General features: G+C 49.6%; 1 protein-coding gene across 15 annotated transcripts in view; it reads right to left on the bottom strand.

The window, feature by feature from the left end:
- Positions 1 to 26,402, bottom strand: part of LOC104369415 (4-galactosyl-N-acetylglucosaminide 3-alpha-L-fucosyltransferase FUT6-like) — a 35,563-nt gene extending 9,161 nt beyond the window's left edge. For 5 of the 15 annotated variants that reach the window (XM_042794174.1, XM_042794176.1, XM_042794175.1 and 2 more), the window contains exons 1-12: positions 26,302 to 26,402; positions 26,034 to 26,140; positions 25,444 to 25,561; positions 24,934 to 25,067; positions 20,753 to 24,778; positions 19,789 to 20,115; positions 17,748 to 18,846; positions 15,777 to 15,926; positions 14,760 to 14,860; positions 8,880 to 11,357; positions 8,113 to 8,240; positions 7,232 to 7,384 (exon numbers count right to left, since the gene is read on the bottom strand). The gene's annotated coding sequence lies outside the window, so the exon portion shown is untranslated. Of the gene's footprint in view, positions 1 to 3,049; positions 3,702 to 7,231; positions 7,385 to 8,112; positions 8,241 to 8,879; positions 11,358 to 14,759; positions 14,861 to 15,776; positions 15,927 to 17,747; positions 18,847 to 19,788; positions 20,116 to 20,752; positions 24,779 to 24,933; positions 25,068 to 25,443; positions 25,562 to 25,642; positions 26,141 to 26,301 lie in introns of those variants that run through there. The other 10 variants (XM_042794182.1, XM_042794179.1, XM_042794181.1 and 7 more) reach the window with 10 other exon arrangements.
- Between the last annotated feature and the right edge of the window lie 33 nt (positions 26,403 to 26,435).

The raw sequence follows: 26,435 nt of genomic DNA, 5'->3' as shown, positions 1-26,435 counted from the left end.
CACTCAATCCCACTGTCTATGTCACCAACAAAGATATTAAACAGCGCCAGGCCCAACACCAACCCCTGAGGAACACCACCCATCACTGCTTTCCACTTGGACATTGAGCCATTGACTGCAACCCTTTGAGTGTGACCATCCAGACAATTTCTTATCCACCAAGTGGTCCATCTGTCAAATCCATGTCTCTCCAATTTAAGGACAAGGATGTCATGCATGACAGCGTCAAAAGCTTTGCACAGACCCAGGTAGATGACATCAGTTGCTCTTCCCTTATCCACCAACACTGTAACCCCACTGTAGAAGGCCACCAAATTTGTCAGGCATGATTTAGCCTTAGTGAAGTCACGTTGGCTGTCACCAACCACTTTCTTATTTTCCACGTGCCTTAATATAGTTTCCAGGAGGATCCACTCCATGATCTTGCCAAGCACAGAGGTGAGATTGACTGGCCTGTAGTTTCCTGGGTCTTCCTTTTTTTCTTTTTTAAAAATGGGGGTTGTTTCCCCTTCTCCAGTCAATGGGAACTTCACTGGACTGCCACAACTTCTCAAATACAATAGATAGTGGCTTAGCAACTTAATCCACCAGTTCCCCCAGGACCCACTGATGCATCTCATCAAGTCCCATGGACTTATGCACCTTCAGGTTCCTTAGATGGTCTCAAACCTGATCTTCTCCTGCAGTGGGTGGTTCTTCATCCTCACAGTCCCCTCATTTGCCTTCTGCATCTTGGGTGGTGTGGCTGGAGCACTTGTTGGTGAAGAGTAAGGCAAAAAAGTCATTGAGTACCTCAGCCTTCACTATATCCCAGGTGACCAGATCTGCTGTTTCCTTCCAGAGAGGGCCCACATTTTCCCTAGTCTTTTTTTTATCACAGATGTATCTACAGAAGCTTTTCTTGCTGCCCTTGATGTCCCTGGCCAGATTTAATTCAATCAGGGCTTTAGCTTTCCTAACCTGATCCGTGGCTGCTCAGACTCTCTGTATTCCTCCCAGGCTACCTGTCCTTGCTTCCACCCTCTGTAGGCTTCCTTTTTGTGTTTGAGCTTGTTCAGGAGCTCCTTGGTTTTTGCCTTGTCCATTCTTGACTGACTTTCTCTTTGCTGGGATGCATCACCCCTGAGCTTGGAGGAGGTGATCCTTTGAATACTAACCAGCTTTCTTGGGCCCCTCTTCCCTCCAGGGCTTTATCCCATGGTACTCTATCAAGCAGATCCCTGAAGAGGCCAAAATCTGCTGTCCTGAAGTCCAGGGTAGTGAGCTTGCTGCATGCCCTCCTCTCTGCCCTGAGGGTCTTGAACATCACCATTTCACAGGCACTGCAGCCAAGGCTGCCATTGAGCTTCACACTCTCTACCAGCCCCTCTTTGTTGGTGAGAACAAGGTCGAGCACAGCCCTTCTCCTCGTTGGCTCCTCTATCACTGGGAGAAGGAATTTATCATCAACACATTCCAGGAACCTCCTGGACTGCTTATGCCCTGCTGTGTTGTCCATCCCACAGATATCAGGGTGATTGAAGGGTGGTTGAAGTCCCCCAGCTCATGCCTGGATATCCCTGATGGCTTTTGAACTAAAGGACAATCGCTGTGAGATTTGTTAGGACTCATGGAGTCTCGACAGCTGCTTCAGCCCTGCTCTTCTCCCCAGTCTATCCCCAGCATCTACAAAGGGCCCAGAATCCATATGCTGAATGCTACCACGAATCTGCCGACTGGAGATCAGCCAACTGCCCACTGCCAACAGCTTCACTGCTTCCAAGTTTCATTATCTCTACACTTCTGTTTCCATTCCCAGCCCAACCTGGACTCCCAGCATCCTGTGAGGGTAAGGACTTGAAAAAAAGGGTACTATGAAGTTATATCCACAGCTGCACAGCAGCCCGGGAGCAGAGGGCTCTTTTTGCTGAAGGTGTTACGGATAAAACGTCAGAAAAATTGGAATCCCGCTGTCTCATTGTTTAGTTTCGTTCTTTGCTTTTTGCCACATTTCCTAAAGAAATGCAGTCTGTGACAGTGCTGCAGTTCAATAGTTTGCCTACCCAGCATCCACATACCTGCTGGTCCCCTGTGTCCGGTGTGCCTGCCTTCCCAGGGAGTTGCCACCTCTCCTCTCATGTGAAAAGTTCTGCGAGTATCTCACCACTGCTATATCTTCACTTTCATCTTCACTTCTTCCCTGCCTTTTTTTACATCCAACACAGAGGATCTCAAGCCTGTTTCCACTATAGAAAACAAGATTTGACCACCTCTGTGTTCAAAGCTATGCTCAACATCTGGGGAAGGCTCAGGGGAGCTCACAAGACAACGGCTATTTCATAGGTTTATACTTTTTAAGATCAGGAAAGACCACTCCATCCTCCAGCTGGGCCTGGAAGGACATCATCCACACAGGGACCATCTGGCTAAAACACACCACCCCAGGACGTCTCAAGGTAGATTTGGAAGCTTTCGCCTGGCTTTAAAATTCAGCAGGTTAGGATCTAAGCTCTTTTTTTCCTCTCTAAAATCCTTCCAGACCAACTGCTCTTGTCCCACAACATTAAAAGCGTGCTATAACCCAGCCACAAGCGCTGATGGCAAAACAGAGCATGTTGGGGCACTTCAGAGGCAACTCCAATGCTACTCGTACCCCTGCCATCGCCCCAAGCCCCCAGTTCAAAACAGAAGGTAGATAAGATATTGCCTGCTAATGGCTTTCCATATAAATATTAGGACCTTCCCTCTCAACCAGTTTACTCTGTGCACTGACCCCTTCGCCAGGGTCACAGAGAATGGGAAACTGTGGGAGGTCCCCAAGTTTTATAAATGAGAGGGTTTCTCTGCATAGACACGTACCATGAGGCACCCAGGAGCCAAAGACACTGATTAATGGTACCAAGAAGGTCTGTTGTAGGGGATCAGTATCTGAGCAGCGCTAGGGAGGGATTACCAAGAGATTTAGCAGTTCAGGTGGATTAAAGCTGATTTGTCAGTTGTCTGCCATGGGTCTCCACCGAAAAAAAAAAAAAAAAAAATTAAGAATGGCCAAGCGTTGAAAATCATTTACCATAAGAGCCGGAGACAAAAATGTGATCATTCCCTTTAGGTTTGATGAAGTTGAAGTCCGAATGTTGGTCCAGGTACCTAATACAGGCTGACGGGTGGATGCACAGTTGGTCTGAGGAGTGGGTGAGACACAGGTTACCTCCAGCAGCAACTTGCCATCTCCTCCACCGCAGCACATGCAGCTCCCATCGGCTCCCTGAGCCCCTTCATGCCCAGTGGCTCAGCTATAGCTGCTGTGCAGGCAGGACCCCAGTGTCTCAGGGGCTGCAAAGACAAGTCAGAGCTCTCCACATGTGAGATAACCCAAAACAGAGAAGAGAAAGATTGGGTCTTACCAGACACTGGCCACACCCTCACAAAACATCCTTTGGAAAGGGTGAGCTGCACCCCAGAGACAGCCTACTTGCAGCTGATTCCAGGTCTCCAGCTGCACACTTAGGTTGCCAGAAGAAAGCAGATTTGGGCAGTGACCCCCCACATGCACAGCATCTATTTTTTCCAATAAAAGGCAAGAGGAGGATCTAGAAGGGGAAAATGCAATAGACAAGTAATTGGAAATGTAACTCATAAAATTATAATGAAGAGCATGCTAGCAACACATCTTTGGTTTCAGAGGAAATCTAGATAAACGAATAAAGGTGCAGCTGAAGGACCACAGGTCTCAGTCTGCAAAGAGTAACACAGGACACACCAGTCTATAATTTGACTCTGGCAGAGGGGACCATTTTGGAGTTCCCTAAGCATGCTTGACTCAAATTATTTCCTTCAGCCTTCCTTCAGGATGGGACAAACGCGGAACAACCAACAAGGCAGCAAACCACCCTCCCCCAGCTAATGAAAACCAGCACCCCAGCAAGGGTTTTTCAGGAAAGCACAAAGCAAACCCCAATGGAACAGGAGCAATTTGGGGAGCTGGGGCTTGGTGGACACACTCCCACGCCGGGACAGCTCCCAGATGCCATCTGCTATACACAGCCTTGATTAAAACATTATTTCTCTATAGGGTTGACAAGTCCAGAGTAATTCCATGTGAGGACCGTGGGCTCAGCCTCCAAAATCCTGCCCAAAACCAAGAGCAGGATCCGCCAGCCCTGGGAAGGCTTTGGTAGAGCCAAGGATCAACCAAGGTGTCCATCCCACTTCCTGTGATCTCATTTGGGGCAAACCAGGGGCCTCTGTTTCATTCATTTCAAAATGCTTCATTTGGGCCTGCAGCAAATTGAGCTGTTTTTCTGTTTAGTTTTGCCTTGTACTGTGCTGTCCTCAACTTTCTTAAACAGAAGTCACTTCCAACCCCAAAATGGAAAATGTTCCTCTTGCAAACGGAAAATGTAAACATTTCCATTGTGGCCACATAGGGTTTTTTTTCTCCCCAGCCCACTAAAATCTTTCTGCATTGAGAAATCCATCTGCAATGATCCTTGGCTGCAAAAAAAGAGTTTAAATCAGCCTTTCTAATAACAACTTCCCAAAGCCAAAGATCAAGGTGCCTGGTCCCAAGATGACTATCTCTTTTCAGAGCCTGAAGGAAACACACTGCTTGTGGTGTCCATCTCAGGTTTGTGTCAGGGATAGGACCAAACACAGGGCACACGTGAGGTCTAACAAGCAGCACGTTTTTCCAGCATTTGGCCACTGTTGGCTGACCGGGATGAACGGCCAAGAGGAAATCTGAAGCTATTTTGGCCATTAACAATACACATCAGCCACCTCAGTTTTCTGCTTACAGGTTGACCGAACCAGCCTGCTTTTCGATGTTTTGACTGACAACCATTGATCTGAACCAAGCTTCCCAGCCCAAGCAGGGCCCCATTTGCACGTTCCCTCCTGAGGACCACGCTCAAACCTGGCGGCAGCGTGGAAGGAGGTTCAGCTGGTTCCCATCCCCGTCCTCCCAGCAGCTGCCCCCAATGAGCTCCAGATGCGGGACTGGGTGTGCAAGGGCGCGAGGCTCTGCGCTGGAGGGAGAAGGCGGAGGCAGCCGAGGCTGCTGCTTTTATCTCCTTCACTTTGTTTATGAAAAGAGAGTTAGCGCGTGGTTGCCAACAATTTACTCTGGCAAGGGCACTCCTCCAGAAATACTTCTGCTGCTGTCACAGTGAGTGAACAAGGTTTGCCTTCCATCAGCTTTCTTACCACCAGCCGGGGCTGCTGAGACCCGAGACCCAAGAGTGGCTGCTCATTGCTGGGGAAGCTGCCACTTGAACCCATCCCAGACTCTCACAGGGGGTCCACGTGGGTGGGTGGCCACGCAGCCAAGAGCAGTTGCAACGGGAGCAAAGCTCACTCTGCTCAACCACCTTCCCAGAGGTTTCTCTTCCTTGGGCACAGGGGGTCCAACTGGCTCTGCCTTTGGGGTACCCCGAAAGCTGTAGCATCCCATGAGTCACATCCCAACCGGGATGCAAAACCCTGCGATCCTTGGGCAGGGAAAGTGGCAGTAAAATGAGCATGCTGGACCGCAGGAGACTTTTCCCAAAGAACACATGCCATAGGAATGAAGAAAGCACCACTGTGGCAGCCTTGGGGAAGAGGGATTCAAGATCTACTGTTTTAGAGCACAACTTCACCTTCCGAGTGCTTTGAGCAATGCAGAAGGCAGGCGACAACCAGTGCCCTCAGGCTGCAGAGCGTGCCCTTGGACAGGGAGCTCACCTGGGCTGCTGGGCCTCTCAGCCCCCATATTTCTGGAGAGCTCTGATGGATTGGGGGCAGAGTGGGAGTCCAAAATCTGGAAGAAGTTGAAGTCCCACTTCTCAGCAAGTTGGGGTCTGTGTGTTTTTCTTCCCAGCACTGCCTAGGCCTGCTGATAGGTGATCGGATTAAAAGTGAGCCAGCATCTGCTCAAGGTTATTTATTGCTTTTAAGAGGCGAGCTTTATTTGGAATTATTTTTGTCTTCTTTTTGGTGTCTGTGTTGGGTCTGAGTTATGGAAATGTCCTGGATGCACCAGCATCCCCTCTGCATGGTGTCAAACATCTGCCAGGCAAAGGCAGCCCGATGATAGCCCTGGGGAGACTTTGGCAGGAGCCTCCCTGTTCTACAGCTGACGTGAGCATCCTCCCACGCTTCCCGAGCTGGACCACCAAGCTCTTTGCCAGCATCACAGTTTACCACCCACCCAGGGTAGGTGGCATGGGGTGAGGTGCCCCACGGGGGATGCTCCACAGCCCTGCTAGCTGCCCACTGAGCCTCACTTCCTATGCCACCAAAGGTTTGCACGAGGAATTCCTCTTGATCCACTCACCCATCCTACTGACGGTTCAAATGCTTTTGGTGTTCTCCGAAGCTGCTGCCACTGCTTTACAGGCTTGTTTGGGAGATGCTTTTGTACAGAATAAAAAGAAATCACAACGGGGCTGAGGGCAAGTGGCAGAAGCTTCCAGCCAGGGCAGAGGGCTGTGCACACCCCAGCATTCGCCCCCAGATCCTGCTGTAATTTCCTTTCCACTAGCTTGAAAACCCGCTCTGGTTGAAGGAAGACTGTGAGGATTCCTGCAGGTGCCCCAGCACTTTCCGTACGCCCATGGGTCCATGGCTTGGGGCTAGAGGGGGGCGGTCAGGACTGTGGTTTAGGAGAGGGGTTGATGAAGGTCAATGCCAATACCTGGGGGCTGGATGATCCTTGTGCCAGAGCTTTGGTGAGCAAATCACAGTCCTCTGCCCTCTCACAGCAGTGTAGCACCAGCGATGCCCAGATGCTGCTGGAGCTGGGAGTAAGAAAAGACCAACCCGTGGTCCCCCTCCTCCAGCCAACGCTCAGCTCTCACCACCAGAAAGGCCTTCCAGTCCCATTTTCTCAAAATTTTCCCCAAAGTGGCAAAGGCCAGACTAGAGGCGGGGGTTCAGCAGGACTGGGGCTGCTCCCAGCCCGGTTGAAAGATGCAGTCACATCCACAAGGTGCAGCCATGAAAAGGGAAGGGGAAGAAAACACAACTGGGGCCAGGCAGGGGTGAGCAGGGTGGTTTGTGCCTGTAGGGACTGCTTTGCGGGTGTGTGCTGGCAGCTGTGTTTGAGGCACACATGTGTGCTGCCCACACTGGTGAGCAGGCATATGTTGGCTGCACGTGTATGTATGTGCTTCCCCAAACCTGACATCTGAAATCCTACCCGTGATGCCTGCGGCTCGCCAACCCTCCTCCTCCCAGCCCTGCCCTGGCAGCCACCCAAACCAACACTGACATGTTTAGGATGTTTTCCTCCTCCATCAGCTCCAACAGGCCACGCAGCCTCGTCGCAGTTCGACTTCCGATGACCTGGTTTCAATGGGGTGACCCATGGCTTTGATTTTGCTGTGTATTTGTTTTCCAGAGAAAAATTCGTGAGGTTCTTGACCTGTTAACAAAAAAAAAAAAAAAAAGAGATTGAATTGTCATCTTGCTGCCAGGCTCCTTAGTTAGAGTTTCAACTGTAACTGCACACGTGGGTCCAAGTTGCCTCAAATGGGTGCTCTCTCCAGGGATGAGGCAATATCCAAGTGCTTGTTTCTAACCACCACCCACCCACAAGCTAGGTAAGGTCAGGTTTTCCCCTGCGTTCACATGGCCAAGGCAGTGGCAAAGATTTAATTCCAAGCCAAGAAGGTCTCCAAAGTCCCCCATGATGCTTCGCCATCATCCCTGCAGCTGGGGGCTCATCCCAGGTCAGCCTCCGGCAGTCCCAGCACAACAGGTCCTCACTTACGCAAGCAGCACTGGCCACACGGATGTTTATCTTTCCTGGCCTCCCTGCAGTTTCTGGAGACATGAGCTATCCTGGCAGCCGGGGGACACTGGCCTTGCAAGAGGAGAGCCCAAGCTGGATCCAGGCACTGGACACCTCTACCAGCAGTGGAAACACATGCATGTAATTTCCCAGTGCACAGAAACACCCTTCGGGGCCGTCCTCTTCACAGAGGCATTTTTCCCTTACTTCATCAATCTAAATATTGAGGATTTTTTTTTTTTCCCAATTCAGCTGCAAGCCCTTTTCCATGAGGCTGCTGCAGCACTGTTGGGAATGAGCTTGGCCAAGAGCATCTCCCTTCCCCAGGAGGCCAGGCCAATATTTTTACTCTTACTCACTGTGACTCTGCCAAGAAGGTGCTCAGTATTTTACAAGCTCCACAAGAGTCCATCTTCCCAGAGATATGATTCAGGACAGTTTCTTGCACAGGCTGGCATAAACCCAAACTTTTCTGATTTAAACCTATCTGTTTGGAAAGAGATTAAGCAGAAAAAAACAGCTGTTTTGCAGAGTAACAATGAGAGCGCAGGATCTGTGCTCTTGCTTGGCCCAGTGAGAGCTTCCCGGCGAAATGGGTCCTAAATCACAGCGAGGGGAGCCCATCCTGCTGGGAAGTCCTTCCCCAGCACCGGGGAGGCTGAGGCAGCTGTGATAAGGGGGCATAGCAATGGGTTTATTTGGGTCGGTTTGGCTCCCCCTGCTCCAAGTGGATTTTAGTGGAAGTATTTTATAACCCTCTAAAAAAGATGAAAACCAAGCATCACCACTAATGCATGGGTTTTGTCCTGGGGAGGAGGATCCCCTCTCCCTGGCAGACAGGGCAGAAGAGGTGGGAGAGAGGATCCAGTGTAGGACACAGCTCTCCAAGATGCTGTGGGAAGGATCTCCTGCTCGGAGCAAAGAGCAACTCCATGCTGGGTGGGTGCTCAGACACACACGAACATCGTCAGGGCAAGATGGGCTCCTTCATGTCAGCTGAGCAAGGGTAATGGGCACGGCTTTCCTGAGCTCAGAACAGGGTTACGCTAAACCCCATCACCCAAAGGGGCTGAGGATGTGCACAGTGCTAAATTTAGCAACGCGATGTTAAACTGCAAGGGCTTACCTGTGCATCTGCATCTGAGGAGCGACTCCAGTGGGGGTTCCTGCAGCTCCAGGAGTTGAATTTATGTTGCCTGCTGGGAGCTGGGCTGCTTTTTGCTTGGACTATTCCTGAATAGACCAACAGCAGAGCAGCTTGAAGCCACAAAGAAGTCAGTACTGCAAAAGCTGGACAGTGCCACTCCCCAGTGAGTATGAACGGGCACAAAGACCTGAGCAACGGAAAAGCAGCATCTTTCTTTAAATAACTTACTATAATTGATAGTGCCTCAGTCTGCTCTGTAACGCTACTGGGAAAAGCTCATGCCAATGCCAGACCATCGCCTGTAAGTACATCTGTGGTATTTGAAGGCTGCAGCAAGGCAGAGCTGAAAGAATAAAAACTCTTTGGAGGGGAAAATGTATTTTCAGATTGTCAGCTGCACTCACTCAAGATCAGTTATAACCTCACTCCACATGTGGTGGTGTTTTAATGAATTCCCCCTTCCTCCCGGGACCACGCTCTAACCTAATTCACACCAGCAAAGGGTGTTTCTAACTCTGCTCCCGCCAGCTCCCCGGGCGCTCCTGCCTGACGTCAGTGGCAGCCAAGTGAGGTCCCAACACCATCCCGGGGCTGAATCTGCACAGCCTCTGCTGCCGTTTGCATTCCCAAAATGGAGCCAAGATGCTTCTCTTGCTGGCACCCACCACTGCTGCATATGGGCTATGCAGACTCAAGCCCTTGAGGAATCAAGTTTTAGTGGGGTGTAAAAATTTGGGTAACTTGAGTCAGAAGACAGCACACAATGTCTCTCCTTTTCCATTTCCCCCCCACACTTTGAAAATGTCAAAGAGTCAATAGTTACAAACAGCTCTGTCTTCACAATGTGCTGCTCAGGGCTATCATTTGGGGCTGGTTTGGGGTTTTTCTCTTCCAGTTTGGGGGATACGGCTGTTTTGCCAAATGCATCACCAGCCCATGGACAATGATGCTGTTTTATCTCTTAAAAATGCCTTCTGTTTCAATGGTCATGCCTCCAGTGAGCATAAAACAGCATCATGAGCTCTGCAGCCTGCAGAAACCTCCATGAGTCACATCAGCAACTAAAGGCACTTAAGTCCTCCCCCAAAAACCAAAGGACACTCTGCCATATCCCTCTCGCCTCGGATTCATCAGCTGGCTTCTCCGGTAACACACACACTCACATGTCATCAGGAAGGAATTTGTGCTCTGTTTGATAATCGGAGATGAATCAGTACAGCAGCGAAATCCTCAGACCACAAAGCATTTCAGCAGCTCTTTTAAGCCTCCTGCTCTCATGTGTAAGCTGTCCAAGGACCCGCTCATTCCCGGGCATCCCTGGCCCCTCTCATAAATCAAAGCATTCCAGTCCTGGTTTCCTCTATGAATCCATGAATACTCACAGAGGTTTCTTCTTTAGCAAACTTAATCTGGGCATTTGTTCAAAAATGTTAATATTACCTGCTCCTTTTATGATATAATGACAGCCTGTGGAGGCATAATTTAGCCCAGACCTGAAGACGTCTGTTTTAAGGTTAAAAAGTCCTCCAAGCTAAACTTTATCTAACAGCAGCAATGAAAAATTAACTTGCCCAGTGTTAATTTTGGTTCCTCTCATTAATGGAGCTATGCAGGATCACAGCTGAGGAGGGTTGGGCTTTGATTTATCCCAACCTCACATATTTTGTGCAAGGTTTAATCTGTTCCATGGCACCAGATCCCAACAGGGATTTAAAATGATCTGGTTGATAACCTAATTTGATTCCCATTTCCATCACCTGCCCTTACCCTCATAGACACCTTCCGTTCATAGGTCATAGTTCAGCCAAAGGCTTGGACAACAGGTTAATTCTACCAAAACCCATCTGTCTCTACCATTGGCCATGCATTACCACAAGATCCTTTAAAAACTTAAGTGAAAAGGTCTCTGGGAGGGCAGGCCAATGGATAAATGCATTAATTAAAAGAATACATAACGGTGCTACTGAGAGACAGTTTCTGTCAATATCCACCTGTCCCAGAGATGTGCCCAGGAGCCCCGTCCCCACACAGGTCCTGCTCCCCTGAAACACAAACCCTCCTTCACCCCTCAAAGCACTCAAAATCCACAGTCAGAGCTGGAAATCTTGTCTGGGACTGCAAGGGGAGCCCCTCAAGATATCCCTGGCAGCAATGAGTCTGAAGGGGAGCAGGAACCAGCCCCGTATGCTGGGGCACATTGAGTACTCCAGGGGCTGACGTAGGTTTTTGGCTTCTTTAACTGGCACTTCTCTGCTCCAGTGGCTCTTCACAGCATCCAGGGAGCAACGTCCTCATGTGCCATCAATGCACGGCAACGTCTGCCACTTCACAGCTCCAGCACGGAAATACATCACGGTATTTCCAGGGAACTCCAGTGCTCCCACACGGGGTTGCTGCAGGGAGAGGGTCTGAACCAGGATGCTGCTCGGAAACAAATGCAGGGGGAATAACTCTTTCCTACAGGGATAAAAAAGGAAAAACCCATTAATGAAGCCTGTAGGGGACAGGGACAGGTATTCACGTGCCATCAGTGTAGCTGATGGGTTTTGCATTAACGTCCCCCCTTTCTCAAGCTGGTCCCAGCACAGCACGGGATCCGTGCCGACCTCAACGCCTCGTTTGCTCAGAGACCCGGAGGCAGGGGACACTGTGACATCCACAGGGAGCAAATGACATTTTCCCAATCATCTCATAACATCCCCTCCCAAAATCTCATCCAGGCAGCACATCCTTCCCCAGGCCGGTGGTGCTGGTGAGCAACAAAGGAGGCTCTCAGGGATGTGGGGAGCAAGTCCCTCTGGTACCCGGTGTCACGCATGACAGTGGCAGAAGGGAACCATGCACCATCTGAGCAGGCCCTACAAACAACCCCCAAACCCCTGAGACGTGGGGTCCTGGCGCCCCGTCCACTCTCAGCAGCCTGCCCTGTGCAAAACGTCTCAGATCTGCATCCAGCAGAGCAGGAAAGCCCTCCAGGAGGATATTTCACACCATCCTACTGTTTTGGATTAGACCCCAGCTGCCTCCTGAGCTGTTTAAATTTACGGGTCTGAGAAGTGAACTTTCCACCCAGGCAGGGGCTTGCCTAGATGAGGGACTGAGCAGAGAGCAGTGGGTTCAGTGCCTCTCTGAAAACAGCCAAGGGCCCATTACAAGCCTGATTCCAGCCAGCGACAATCAGAAAATGACCCTCTAATTATCAGCTGCCCTTTGGTTTACTCTCCTTTGCATCCTGGATGCACCAGAAACACTTTAGAAATGCACACTGCCTGTGGAAAAATGCCTTGCCATGGAGAACAATCCCAAACCAACATCCGTGTACCAGCCTCCCAGTAACTGTGGTGGGGCACCTTTTGCAATCAGCTCTGCCAGGGTTTCATTTAAAATTTTTCTGCCTCCCAGCAGGGAAATCCATCAGGAGTCAGTGTTACAGTGAGAAAACCTCAGAGGCTTGCATGGGAGCTGGTGGGTCCTGCACACAGAACGACCATAGCATAGAGGTTTTTCAGCACTTAGATATATTCTATTCGTGAATTGGGAGTGAACAAGGATCTTTTCTCACAGTCTATTAATTTTGCTGAGGTTAAGGTTTCTTTCTTTTCCCTTACAGACACTGACTGCTGGAGGGGCTTGCAGAGAAGAGCCACTGTTGGCACTTCTTTGCAGCACCCTCTGGCTCTCAGCAGGGATCCAGGGAGACCCAGGGACAGGGACACCCTCAGGCCTCGATGCCATTCTTCCAACATCACAACAAACCAGCCCATGAAGGGAGAACAGCATTTTCGTGCAAACCACATCCACCTCTAACCAGTTTCTCCATTTCTCCTCATTTCCCCAATGACCTAAGTCAGCAATGTAACCTCTACCTGCAAGTCCAGCACCATTTGGCCCCTACCTGTAGGTCCAATGTCTACAAAGACAGGCACACACCATTGCTGGGCTCAGCCAGTGGCTGAGACACCAGGGCAACAACCTGGGGAAGGCAGATTCGCATCCAGCCCCTGGTGTCGGCACCAAGACCCAAAAAGCCCCAGCACCACCACCACGGGCTCCCATTGCAACATCTTCCACCCAGCAGAACCTCTTTGTAGGTTTTTGACAGTAACATGCATTTCTAGTAAAACCCAGTTGTCTGAAGGGGAAAATTCCCAGGGAAAGGAGGATGTAGAGAGGCCAAGAATGTACGTAGCTCCAGAACAAGATTAGACAATTCTGTGGATGTCAGGAATGTCTAGAGTTAGTACAATTAATGATAACCATCTTGGCTGAGATAGAACCCAAGTGCTGCAGGACTCCCAGCAATATCCATCTGCTGAAGACCAAGACAAGAGCATCCCCCTGCCTTTTCAGCACATGACATGTCTCTTCAACCATCCCTTGAGGGAAGGTCTTGGTGAGACTCTGGCTCTGCCCCAGCCAAGAAGCTGCTGTGGGGAGCAGAGCAGGAAGGGGATAGCTGGGCAGGGGGAGAGGGGATGGGACAAGGGTGTGCCATCACATTGTGTGCCTTTCCCTTTGAATTTGTAGCCTGGGCAACTCAAAAGTTCAAAGCAGAGACAAACGTGCCTCCATGCCCAGGTAATGTATTCTGGGGGCCTCACTGGAAATCCCATGGTTTCTAGCACAATCTCACAACTATTCAGTCGTTACTCGCTCCCCACTTGTGATGCTATAACAGGGAAAGGGGGGCAGCATCCCCACCACCCCACAGCTGCCATGCAGTCACCAACCTCGTTGGCTCCAGCCCTGGGGGAGCGCAGCCAGAACCGCAGTGCTTTACAGGCATCTCCCCAAATTGCTCCCATGTGGGTGCCATGGTTCCAGCAGCCCCCCGGAGCCCTAAGTGCTTCCAGGCTGGAGAAGCCCCGGCTGCTGCTTGGCGTCACTCGCACCAGGGAATGGGAGCCAGCGTCTCCCTGCTGCCTGTGCAAGCACACTGCAGATGTCCCAGAGGGAACATTACAGCCTTCAGTTACCCAATTAAAAACGTGTTTGAGGGGATTTGATTACTCCATTTGACAGAGGGAAGAAAACCCTCCGGGCCCTGGCAGCAATGAGGATTTACGAGCTGGGGCTTTGCTTCAGGTCGCTCTGCCTGATCATGGTATGTAGCAAAGGAGAAAAAAAAAAAAAAACAAAACCAAAAACAAACCTAAAAAAACAGGGAGCAATGGTGTCTGCATTCCTGCTGCTTGAATCAGATGTCTTTCCTGGCAGCTCCAGTCCCCCCTGCCTCCAGGGACTCGGGGAAGGTGCAGCAGTGGGCAGGATGCACTGGAGCAGGTCATCATCTTTGCCATCCTGCACCCAGGACTGCCTGTGGCATCCTGGAGAGCCATATCCTAAACCAGCTCCACTCTCCCATCCCTCTTTCCTCAAGCAGGAGGTGATCAGAGGTGTAAATGCTTCCCCATCACTTGTGGATAGCTTCTAGGGATGCGGTGAATGCTTTGTCCCCAGTTTGATAGCGGACAGAATCTGTTTTCTTTTCTGATCCAGGGCAGACAAAGCCCTGGCATTAACCCCGCTGTGCGGCCGGGACGCCTGCTTTTTGGGTACCCCCTGGCTCCCTCCCCTTCCTCTCCCTGTAAAAGCATCACCCTCCAGTTGGGAAATGAGGGAAGACAAATCTCGCAGCCGTCTGCCTTATTGCATCGTGTGAACAGCATCCAGAAACGCCTCTAGACAAGATGATTACTACCAAGGGATTTGGGATTTGAGATCACATATATTTATTGCCACAGCAGTGAATGGGAGACATGTGGCCACCAAACCCCAGTGTGGGCTCAGAGGAAGGCAGCCCAGGGCTGAGTATCTCCTTTGGGGCTGTGGCAGCATCCTCCTGCTCACCCTCCTCACCTGGTTCAGGCCACGCTCAAGGACACGATGCCAAGTTAACTGTGCTCCCACCTTGTTCCTTGCTTGCCTTCATGCATAGCATCGAAGTGTCTGGCGTTCTTCTTTAAGGCCATATTAAAATGAAAGGAGAAAAGTTCCAAGTTATTTCAAAGGTCTTTGCTTCAAAAACATTCAAAACAAATTTACGCACCAAAGCCATAAATGTTCCTTTTATTGCACACACAAAATAACCCTCTGCAATATGATGCCTCTAAATTTATGGTTCTTCCAGAGCTATTAATTCAGCCCAGGTCTTTCCCTCTTTTATATCGTTTTTTTCCCACCTTAAGTCAAATAATTCATAAATACTTCATGCTGGAGTGTACTTTATGAGCATTATTATGATCACTTGAATGTGGAAATGCCTGTGAAGTTATTACAATAGTTTTAATACACCACAGACTCCCCAGTGGTACAGATAGCAAGGTATAAAGCAACTTCATCACACACTGGAGGGAAGAGCTCTCTTGAGAGGCTGTTTATTTGGCCAAATAATAAGGATCCTGTAGCCCATATACATCTCTGAATCGAGTCAATGATGTCTGGTGAAAGTTTTAATTTGCCACCCTCCAGCTCAGGAGGGTTACATGTATCACTGGCCGGAGCGAGACATGGCTTAGGTCCACAAGTCTCCATAGAATTTTTAGACCCAAATCCAGAAAAAATACATAAAAATGGTCAGAGGTGCAACAGCAGGGCCATCATTAACACATTTAAAAAGAGCAGGTAACTAACTTGGATTCTTTAGGTGTGCAGGGAGGCACAGATAACCCGAATTTCCCTTGTCAGAAGAACGCAAACATTTTTTTCTGTTATCCTTGAACACAGCACAGGATGGCATGATGTTGAAAGCCAGAAATTAAGAGTCATGGGGCTGTATCCCTCCAAAGATATAGCTGAAAACCATTGGTTTCTTTAATGGAAAGAGGTAGAACACTACAGATATTAAACTGCACCTAGATGGAAATAGGAACTCACCAAAACGAAACGTATTTTCCGGGATCACTGAGCCATACTGGGCCTTTCTTCAGGTTATTTCAAGAAAGACGCTTTGCACATGCTTCTGGATTCTGCATTTCTCCTCCTCATTCTCCCATGTAAAATGGATCACTGGGGGCAACCATGGCCCTGAAAATGTAAAGCAAAAAAAATCAGCGGGAGCATGTTTGGATTCCCTGAGAGGTGCTGTAGGATGACAACCCCTCCAGCACCCAAAACCATCTGCCCCCTGACCTTCCTCAAGACCACCCAGAAAGAGCTGCAAAAAGAACCCACAGGTCCTGCCTGTCTCTGAACCACCACTGCTCCCCAGGAAATCAGTCTTTTCTCTTGTAAAGAACTCCTACAGTAATTGCCTTCATATCTCAAAGGTGTCTTACAGCCACAGAGGTGCAAATATTTATCCATACTTGGAATTGCAGAGTGAAGCCTAACTAAGTGTTCCCAGACACTTCAGCAATTGTTGTTTTAAGACCTGAACCATAGACACCTGGCTGGAATTAATCAGCAGATGTGAACAGGAGGCAGAGCAAAGCCCTTATTAACCCTTCACACATCAATGTCAAGGTCACAGGGTATTTCACTGGGGCAGCCAGTACCTAGATGTCAGCTGTCAACAGCCTGGGAATCCCAAAACAAGAAACGTCCTCCGTTGATCAGGGCATAAACTGGCAGCAAAATTTATCATGCCCCTGTCACCACTTGAAGACTTGCTGTGTTAAGGCACTCACTTGTGAATAGCAGCAATAATAAATGTTTATTACTAGATAATAAAACACAAGAGCAAACCACCTTCTGTATGGGCTCTGTCTAAAATCAATAGGAGTTTAAACATCTCTTTAAGGGAAAGCATTCACTTTGCACCAGGTGGTTTCAAGTAGTTCACATCATGAACAGCTCCCCATCAAGATCAAAAATCCAAGCCCTTCAGAAGTGATCAAGCACAGATCTGGGAAACACCCGCAGCCTCTCCCACACTGGCCGATCCCTCTCTGATGATAGGCAATCAAGACACGTTGTCCCAATCTCAAGCCTCCAAATGATACACAGCATCAATGACTTCTCCAAAGCCTCTGTCCTGGGAGGGTCAGGAAAAGGCCATGCCTCTGTGAATCCAGCCAGGGTGAACTCCCTGGTACCCCTTACCCAAATGTTTTCATGCTCATTAGTTCCTTTCCAGGAAGGGACAAAAGTCAACAAAGCTAAGGACAAACAGTGGCACCATGTTCCTTCTCCAACACAAAGGGGAAGGAATTGGTCCACAATAAAATGCAACCTGAAATTACAAGGCAGCTCCTCAATGGCTGCATCATTGGATACCAGGACAAGCACAGCTAAAGTTGGCTTAATACAGAGCTAGAGCAGAGCGAGGTCCCAAGGTAGGACCCACAAACCATAACTGAACGGAAGCCACCTCCTTCACGGTGGAACAGACTGTGCTTTTATGTCCAGCTGAGCTTTCCAGCAAGACACCCAAGACGAAGTACTGCGAAGTTTATGTTAATGCTAACCCATACAAACCCCAGGTGGGGACGTGGCTGGCGTTGATGAACTACAAGATGAAAAGACAGACAACCTCTGCCCTTTTCTGCCAGCCCTTCTCATTGTGAGACGTCTGGTGATGGAGAGCTCGCCTGCTTTGAAGTGGAGACGGATCCAAGAGCCGGGCAGGTGCAAAGCCTTCATCAGCAGACAACATGCCATGGAGCTCACTCTGAAAATCCATCATTTGCAGCTTCTTTGGTGTGGGGGATATTTCTAAACAGATTATAAAACCTCTGCCTGAATCCCAGCAGTCAATCCATTTGAATTATCTTACGTCTTTCCCAAAAGGCATGAGAGAGAAAATCTGTTTTCTCTGTCACTGACCCATGATGTCCCTCTGCTGCTAAGCTATTCTGATTGTGGAACTTAATGCAGAACAAAAAAAAAAAAAAAAAACCACCCAACCTTCTATTTTAAAGCAGAGGAGAAAAACCTTCCTGGATCTGTCACTGTAGATATTAGCCCATCGCCAGCTACAGAAAGCTGCATTCTTGACTGATGTTGGTGTTCATGGCCCATTTGCTTGCTTGCTTGAATTTTCCCTCCTCGATAACTCCAGGAACTGGCAAACTATAGAGGCTGTTTTTTGTAGGCTTGCAGGCAGGCTGGGAGCTGTTTCATACAGAGGATGAGAATGGGGCAGGAAGAGGCTGGAAGGAAGATGAAGGGGACCAAAGGGAGGAGAGAAGCAGAAGATTAAAGGCGCTATAGGGAGAAGGAAGGTCAGCGTCTGAGTGCAAGGGAAGATTTGGAGAGAAATTAATGAGAACAAGGGGCTGAGTTGAGAAGAGGAAGTGAGTGGGATGAAGGAAGGGTCAGTCTCAACCATCCATCTCCATTTATCCCCTCTGCACCTGAGCAGGATCAGGCCTTTTTTCTCTTCTCATTTAGTGCTGAGATAGAAACAGCTTGGGCTTCAAGTTCATCTATAGAGCAGGTCTAAAAAACAGCCTCACTGGTTCACAGCTCAGCCAGCAGCAGAGTCCAACAACAGCTCCCAGGGGAGGGAGCTGATGCCAAAGCAGCAGAAAATGACCCTTTACACAAGAGTCAAGGGACAAGACCAGCACACCAGGCCAGGCCAACGGCTGTTTCCCTCATAGCTTCTCTTTAACAGTGACCATAAGAGGATACCCAGAGACATGTAAGAACAAGACAAACGTATGTGATACTACTCCAAGCACTTTCCCGGTCTCCAGCTGTTTCCAACTCAGAGAAACTCTTGAGCCAGATGTACTTAGTAACCCCTCAGCAATTTCTCCTTCGTGTAATTGTCCAGTGTCCTCTTAAACCCATCTAAAACTTTAGCATCCACAGGCTCCTTTGACAACGAGGTCACAAGGCAAGATCCAGTGCTGTCTGTTGAAATTGCTCCCTCCAGCTCTGGACGACTCCCCTGCCCGTCGGTGAGGTCGGGCAGCATCACATCCTCTGTTCTTCAGACCACGTAACCTTTGAGCAGCCGCCCAGGCCATCAGACACTGCCTTCCTCTCCAGCCAGGCCCTGGGAAACGAACAAAGACCACAAGAGCTGGACTCATCCTAGAGAAGCTAAAAACCCAAGGAATTTCCAAAATCTGCATCATACTGCACTTGAACAAAGAAAGTCCCACCCGGCCAAGCAGGTGTGGGCACAGCCAAGGACCAGGTTGCTTTTTACCACAGCTACCTCGACACTAAACAATCTGGTCCCTGAGCCAGAGCCAGCCCCAGTTCAGGGAAAAAAAAAAAAAAAAATAAAAAAATGAAAAGCAGGTTGCTGAACAGCACTGTTTACGCCTTTCTGTGTGTTTTTGTACCCAGGGAAGTCAAACAGGCAATCAGGGGAGGGAGGATTTGATGCTGATCATCAGGGAGGAGGGTGTGGGTGAAATTTTCCTGTTTATGAGATGTAAACAAGCCCTGCAGAGCAGGTCAGGCCACACGATGCCCTCTTATCACGAGCCATTGCGTTTGGCATAAACACCAGCCCCCAGGTCAGGGCCATAATCTCTCCCAGATGCTTTTGTCCATGGGCCTGATCTAAGGCTTCAAACCTGACGTAGGGGATGAAATAATCCCCACCTGCTGCCTTCTTTCTCTAGCATCTCTTTGCTACCCCAAAACATCTTTCCCTGGTGCCAGAGGTTGGAGAGTGGTTCCTACAGGAGGTGGCCATGGCTCTCCTCCACACATCGCTGGGGCCACCGCAACAAGTGCGGAGCTGCCACCCGACGCTGCAGGCAATGAGGTTTTTTTTTACCCTGGTACAAAACCTGGGGAGGGAAGGGACGGCTGGGCCAGGGGTTGCTGCCCTGGAGAGCTTACTGGGAGGTAGCCCCAAGCCCTCAGCCTGTCAGGGAGTTTAACCCAACCTGTCAGTCAAGGTCTCCATTTCCCAGGATCCATCCCCATCACAAATGAACTTGTCTCACAAAGCCCAGTCCAACGTGACAAGTGTTTATACCGGACTAATGAGCGCCTCCGTCCCCAGGGGCGTAGGATTGCTCAGGCACCGAGGTCCAGACCCATATGGTTTCCCTTGCCACATGCAGGCTTGCAGGGAGCAGCCTGGTGTGCTTTGGGCTGTGCTTCTTCACACAGGGAACCTGGATGTGGCAGGAACTGTCGGTGACTCTCCAGAGGGGATGGCTGCGCCAGCTACGAGGCTCTCGGCTCCTGCGCAAGGACCAGGTGCCATCCTCCCAGCCTGGATCTCTGCAGCACTGCCCACCAGATCGGTGAGCAACCACAGCGTGCTTGCCTTCGTGGTTTAGCCATGCAAACAATCTCCCTGAGAAAGAAAAGCACCATTTTCCCATGTAAGTGCCTTAAATATGTCAGGATTTGAGTAGGAAAACACCAGCCTCTCCCTCAGGCCTCTCTTTATGCTACACCACAAATATCTTGTGCAACTCTCTCCACCTCTCCGAGGAGCCCTGGCTCTGCTGGATTTGCCTCCCTGAGCATCTCTGGAGAGGTTCAATAACCACAGAAAGCAATGGAGCCTGTCAGCAAACGGCTGCGGTGCTGGGTTTGGGCCATGCATTCCTGACAGCCGCCTCTGCCCACGCAGGGGCTCCTTCCAGCCGAGTCCTCGGGGCCCCATAACCTGGCAGCCTCCTCGGAGCAGACGTGCGTTACCCCCATCCCACACAGCCCGGGCCCCGCTCCGCCACAGGGTGCTGCCTTCAGACAGGGAACCAGGGGCAGGGAGGAACCGGCCTCCCCACTCTCCCCCTGCCCGTTGCTGCTGCCGTGGTCAGAGGGTGGGGGAAACCCAGGGTACCAATTCCCTCCATATCCCCAGCTTGGCCCCAGCAATGTCAGTCAAGACATCAGTTTCATAGGAGAGGAGGAAAGGTGCTGCCAGCGTGGTCTCAGCTGGGAATTGTGATGCCTTTGGTTTCCAGAAATATTTGGGCTCTTACCTCCCTTATCCCTTAGGAGATGCGTAACTTCATCAATGCAGTTGGTGCCCACCTAAATGGATTCTTCCTTCTCCACAATGCTCTCCTTATGGCCTCCGCAGCTCCTGGGATTCGCGCTCACTCATGCCTCTGGATTTCATGCAGATCTGGGCTTTGCAAGAGCGCCTAGTGACACCGGTGTCCTGCAGACAGCAGTGAAGAGGAGAGGCAGAGGCTCCGGCTGCTGCAGAGCCTGCACCCAACGTGCTCTGGTCCACCACAGGTCCTGTCCCTTTGAACCAAATGCTAAACAGTACCTGGTCCCCTCACACCTGAAAAGCCCTGAGGCAAAGGGCCTGATGCTACAGGGATGGGCAGAGACCCTCAGGGCAGCGGGAGGTGCGTCACATCACCCTGACTTATTTCACACCTGTGCCCAAACAGGCTTTCGCTGGTAACAACTTTCAACACTGCCACCCACGGACCAGGAACTGCATCAGCTGTCCTATAAAAACCTCAACTGGAGAAGAGAAACCTCCCAAGAAGAACTGGAAGACACTGCAGGAGAGGGTGTAGGGGTTCCCACATGTTTATTCCACAGTTTCCAGCTCTGCCAAGACCAAGCTGAGCAAAACAGCGTCAAGAGCAGAGCAGGGCCGTGCCCGTGTCACGATGGATCTGCCCTCCCCACGCCCAAGCAAAGGAGAATTCAGATCTGCAACAACTACTGTCGCTCAGCAGGAATGAATCCGAACCAATCCCACATTTCAAAGACCTACCAGATCCCAATGTTGTCCCTCCTTCCTCAGCTCCTCTTCTTGGATTCCTAGAGGTGAAGCCTAGACCTGTGCAAATAACTGGTCTAGTCTTTAAAGATCAAATTAAAAAATTAGGAAGAGGAAATTTTTTTGTCTTCAGGTCAACCCAGAATGAAACCTTCCTATTTGTCACAGCAAAACATTTTTTTTTCCTTAAGTGGAGACAATGAAAACATTGTGTTCTCCCCAAAATAAAACATTTTTCTGTTTTCAAATGCATGTTTGAAGGCACTTGCAGTCCCCCATTTTTTTAATTAAAGGCAGGCAAATTTCAAATGGAGAATGTTACAGTGTAATAAAAAGTTAAAGCATTTAATTTCAAGCATATCTTAAACAAAGCCTGCAGTTTTTCATCCCCAAAATACTTTTTTTTTTTCACTTCAAACTTTGGTTCAAGTTGTAAATAATTTCAAAGGAACCAAAATAACTTTTATTTTGCCTACAAACAAATGTTTCATCTTAATTTCAGCCAGGCTAGCTTAAAGTGATTGGAGCCAGACTCTCCTCAATGGTGCCCAGTAAATGGACAAGAGACAAGGGCCATGCATTGAAATACAGGAAGTTCCTTTTAAAAAGAAGACATTTTTTTATTTTTTTTTTTTTTACTGCAAGGGTGGTCAAACACTGGAGCAGGTTGTACAGAGCAGTTGTGGAATCTTTATCCTTGGAGATAATCAAAACCCGACTGGACACAGCCCTGAGCAACCCCCTCTGGCTGCTCCTGTTTTGAGCTGGGGGCCGGATTAGACAGTCTCCAGAGGTGCCTTCCAGCCCTGATCATCCTCATCACCTGTGATTTTATCACTAACTCAAAAAGAAGCACCCGGGCCCTGCAGTCTCCTCCCTGGGGATTCCCAGGGATAACACCAGCCCCACTAAACCACCGCGAGCTGCAGCATCACCAGTCTTGCCAAGTCTGAGAGTCGCACAGAGCTTCGTGGTATTTTCAAAGATCAGTTTCCTGGGATTTTTGCAATTGAGTGTTTAAAATAAAATGCACATGTATTACTCTCATAAACGAAGAGAAAACCTGTGACCTCTGCCTGACCTGTAAGGGGGTAAAAACAGAAGACAGGTTTATAAAAGAGAAAACTGCAGGCATTTAAAAGGAGCCGTCGTGTGAGCAGCTAGTCTGAACACGCTGGATTTCTACAGACCTTACACCTCCTGCTTGGATCCTCCAGTGTCCAGTAAGGTGTAAACTCTGAAAAGCTTCTCCCGGAGTTGGGTATTCAAAATGTCCTGTGCCAATGTGGTTTCTCTGGAGTTTAGTGAGAGGGTTAGCTCGTGCTGGAGCATTGCACTCATTAGGGCGCCCATTCCTTTCCTGGTCACCTCATATTAGACCTCGATAGCCCCACAAGCTTGAGCCCGCTGTCACCTTGCACTGAAACTGGCCACCATCAGCACCCAGCACTTGCTGGGCACCCTCAGCTGGGTCACCACCATGCAACAGGCTTAAAAAAAACAGCAGTGACTTTTGGAAAATTTGGGAAATGCCCAAGCTTGTCAAAAAGGGGTGGAAAGGAAAGTAAACAGCCTATGAATATTTCTCATTTGAGCTTTTGGAGTGTTGGCGGTCTGTTATCATCTCCACCTAAAGACCTCTGATGGGGTCAGGAAACAGGAGCATAAATGAAGAAAGAGAGTATGGAAATCACAGACCCCGTTCCTCCCCCAGATCTCCCTCTCTGGGATGCTCTGCCAGATGCAAACATTTTCGTGTCCTGGCCATAAAGACAGACATTTAAAATGCCCTAAATTTCAACAAGGCACCTAGAAACCGCACAGGCATGCATGCAAACGTTGCAAATGTGCACACACATGAACGAGCTGCAGCCCTGCGGTGTGCACCCCCACGGTGAGCTCTTGGCTCTAGCAACCTGTCCCGTGCAGAGTTTGGGGAGGGTTTGAATTTGCCAGTAAAGTCCCACATCACCAGTTTCCCCAGCGAGCACCTCTTATCCCTTCCCTTTGTAAAAGTCCTTGGTCCAGCGGCAAGACCTTTCCAATACTGGCTTTTGGAAAAAGCATCTCAGCCCATCTTTAAAGACACATCAGACAGGCTGGGGCCAAACTTGCCATTTCGGTTTTCCCCTTGGAGAAAAGCACCGGGACACTCTCAGGCCTCAGCCCCAGCATCTGCTGGTGCAAAGTGACCTCTACAGCCCGCTCCCTGCACCTCCCGTCGCAGCCCGAAGCGACATTTCCCGCAGGCTGGGGAGGATTCACTGCCCTCCCGTGGCAGGCACCAAAACAGGTTTCTGTCTTTGAGTTCCACCAGTGTACAAGAAACAGTTGGATTTGCTGTAAGAAGAATAACATCAGCACTTTTGAACAAGCCAGTTTCTATCACAGGTTCATATAGGTGGAAAAGTAACCTAGAGCCTCTGGGTTGCTGTGACCTGTGATATTGCAGGAAGTCCCCATCAGCACAGGCTCTCACTACCTAAAAATGAGCATCAAATTCAGGGAAATAAAAGGAAGATGCTCACATGACAGTCAGTGTCTTTCCAAAAGTGACCTACTGTCCTTTTTCCCGCCTCATGTGATTATTTGACTGACATTGAAAAAACACACTATCAAGTAACATAAGAACACACTATTCCAGGTGAGAGGACCACGTGGAGATATAAGAGAGACTGGAAGAGGGAAAAAAAAGCTACATGGGAAAACACTCAGCACCAGGAAGGACCTGATCCTGCACAACCTTTCCCTTGCCTTGCTATCGCCTCCTCCAAATTGTCAGGACTCCGCAGGAGTTGGACTCAGCACAGGAGAATTCCCAAAGGAATTGCAGTGGGAAAATCAGCTTGGTGCAGTGTTCCCTTTACATGCCCCAGGATACCTAAAGAAAATGGAGTCCTGACAAAACCATGTGGCCTGGCAAGCAGAGATGGGCTAATTCGGCCCATCATCATGTGCTCAATGAAAATACCTCCGTGACCAGACCGATGGCATTTGGAAGAAGTACACTTGCTCCAAGTCCCGGGCCTGCAGCCAGTAGATGGCATTCATATGCCATCATATGCACACGTATGCTGTCATGTGCTGTCAGGCTTAAACTGCCTTGGAAAACATGAGAAGAAAATTTTTCATGTAAAAATGAAGGTAAAAAGCAAATATTCACCTTAGTTCAGATGACTCTGCAGACTTTGACAATTAACTTTGGAGCCATCAAGTGTTACAGACTTCCTGGCATCTCTTTCTGTCCTCGTGGATCTTCTGTCTATTATAGAAATACAAAATATATGTAAAGAAACATAATGCATCCTTAAAGCATCCATAAATATCTTGTGTATCCTGGACCACAGGGATGCCCAAAATGTGAGATGTGAGCAAGGGATACCCGACCATCGCTCTGAGGTCTGACCCAGGACCTACCAAGCTGATGATGCATGTGGCTAGGAACTGCCGGCCTTTGGCTAGCACTGGCACATGTCGTTTTCTTTACGGTGACATCCACTGGATTGAGGAGCTACTGTCCTCAGCACCTCATCCTGCAGGAGCCACTCAACCTAAGAGAAAAACAACATCTGTGTGGAGCTACGCCACTGGTGTTTGCAAGGGCTGGACACCAGGCATCTCCCTGCTGAGCTCCCAAAAGTCCCCCCACTCCCAGCACGGGGCACATGTGAGCACCCAGAAGGGACACACGGTTCCAGGAGAAGGATGGAATGGGTGGGAGAGGCGTGCTGTGTCCTAGGTGGGCAGCCAGGGAGGGTGCCAGAGCAGGGCCTTGTGAGACTGCACTTTTACCTGTGGCGCAGCACATCAGCCCTTCTCTGAGCCTGCAGACCTCAGCTGGTGCCACTGGAGAGCCCCAGAGCCATGCTGGGAGTGCACGAGAGGGCTGCGTGAGAGCCAGGACCAAGGCAGGATGCCTCTTCTTACCGTCACAGAAAAAGAGGTGCAATAGGCAGACTCCTGCTTTCACCACACAGCACTCCTCCATCTCCCCACCATGCCCTGATCTCCAGATCACCACAGCCCCACTGCCCACTGAACAGCCCTGAAAAAAAAATCAAATGCATCGTTAGCGGATGGTAACAGGAAAATCCTAGGGCATCAGCCAGAGGCAGACTTCACAGACCTGCACTATCAGTTGATATAACAAAAGAGATCTCCTGTCTCCGGCCATTTCTTCTAAGACTCAGAAGACAAACCCTTACACTTCCTTCACTGGGGGGTCACTACTACAGCTAGAGAGCTACCTTCTTCTTTGTACAGCACCAAGCACATTGGCTGCACGATGCAAAGATGGGAGGGATTTTTGACAAGACATCATCAAACTAACCCTGCCTCTACCAGCAGCTGGGTTTGAGGCTCTGGCCTGAGCTGGACGGAAGGCTGTTTGCTGAATCTCAGGAACCAGAAGGCAGAGATGTGACCCCAAGTCTGGAGCAGGTGAAAATCACTGCTCCTTCATTCACTTTTAGATTTTTAAAGGAACCAGCAAAGGTCTCGAGCTCTAATGCACTTACAGACATCCTGGAAGCAAGGAACAGGAGTTGGTCCCCCAGCACAAGGAGTTCTGTCCATCAGGTCTGTCTGTACAGCCCCTGGCACCAGAAGGGAGACCGACCAGTGCCTGGGGATTAGGTACCAATCAGCTCTGTATGTGCAAGGCAAGATGGATCATTAAATCCTGCATCTTACCACACACTGAGGACACCTTTTACTTTCTCAGTGAATGATGCACTGTATTAAAAAGCCCTCCCCTCCCCATCCTCCCCTCCCCAGCTCTCACACCTCCTCTAGGACCAGATCCTGCTGGATGATGGGCGTCCCTCGCTCCCACGGAAAACAGCAAGGAGACGGTGTGCTCAGCATCATTCATCCGGAGGAAGAGTGTAGGGAGATATTTGGTACCTCACAGCCAATTG

Source organism: Tyto alba, unplaced genomic scaffold (assembly GCF_018691265.1).
Source record: "Tyto alba isolate M040663 unplaced genomic scaffold, T.alba_DEE_v4.0 Super-Scaffold_20000042, whole genome shotgun sequence".
NCBI classification, from domain to species: Eukaryota; Metazoa; Chordata; class Aves; order Strigiformes; family Tytonidae; genus Tyto; species Tyto alba.
The sequence above is the reverse complement of the archived record's forward strand: the minus strand, read 5'-3'. Positions and strand labels throughout refer to the sequence as shown.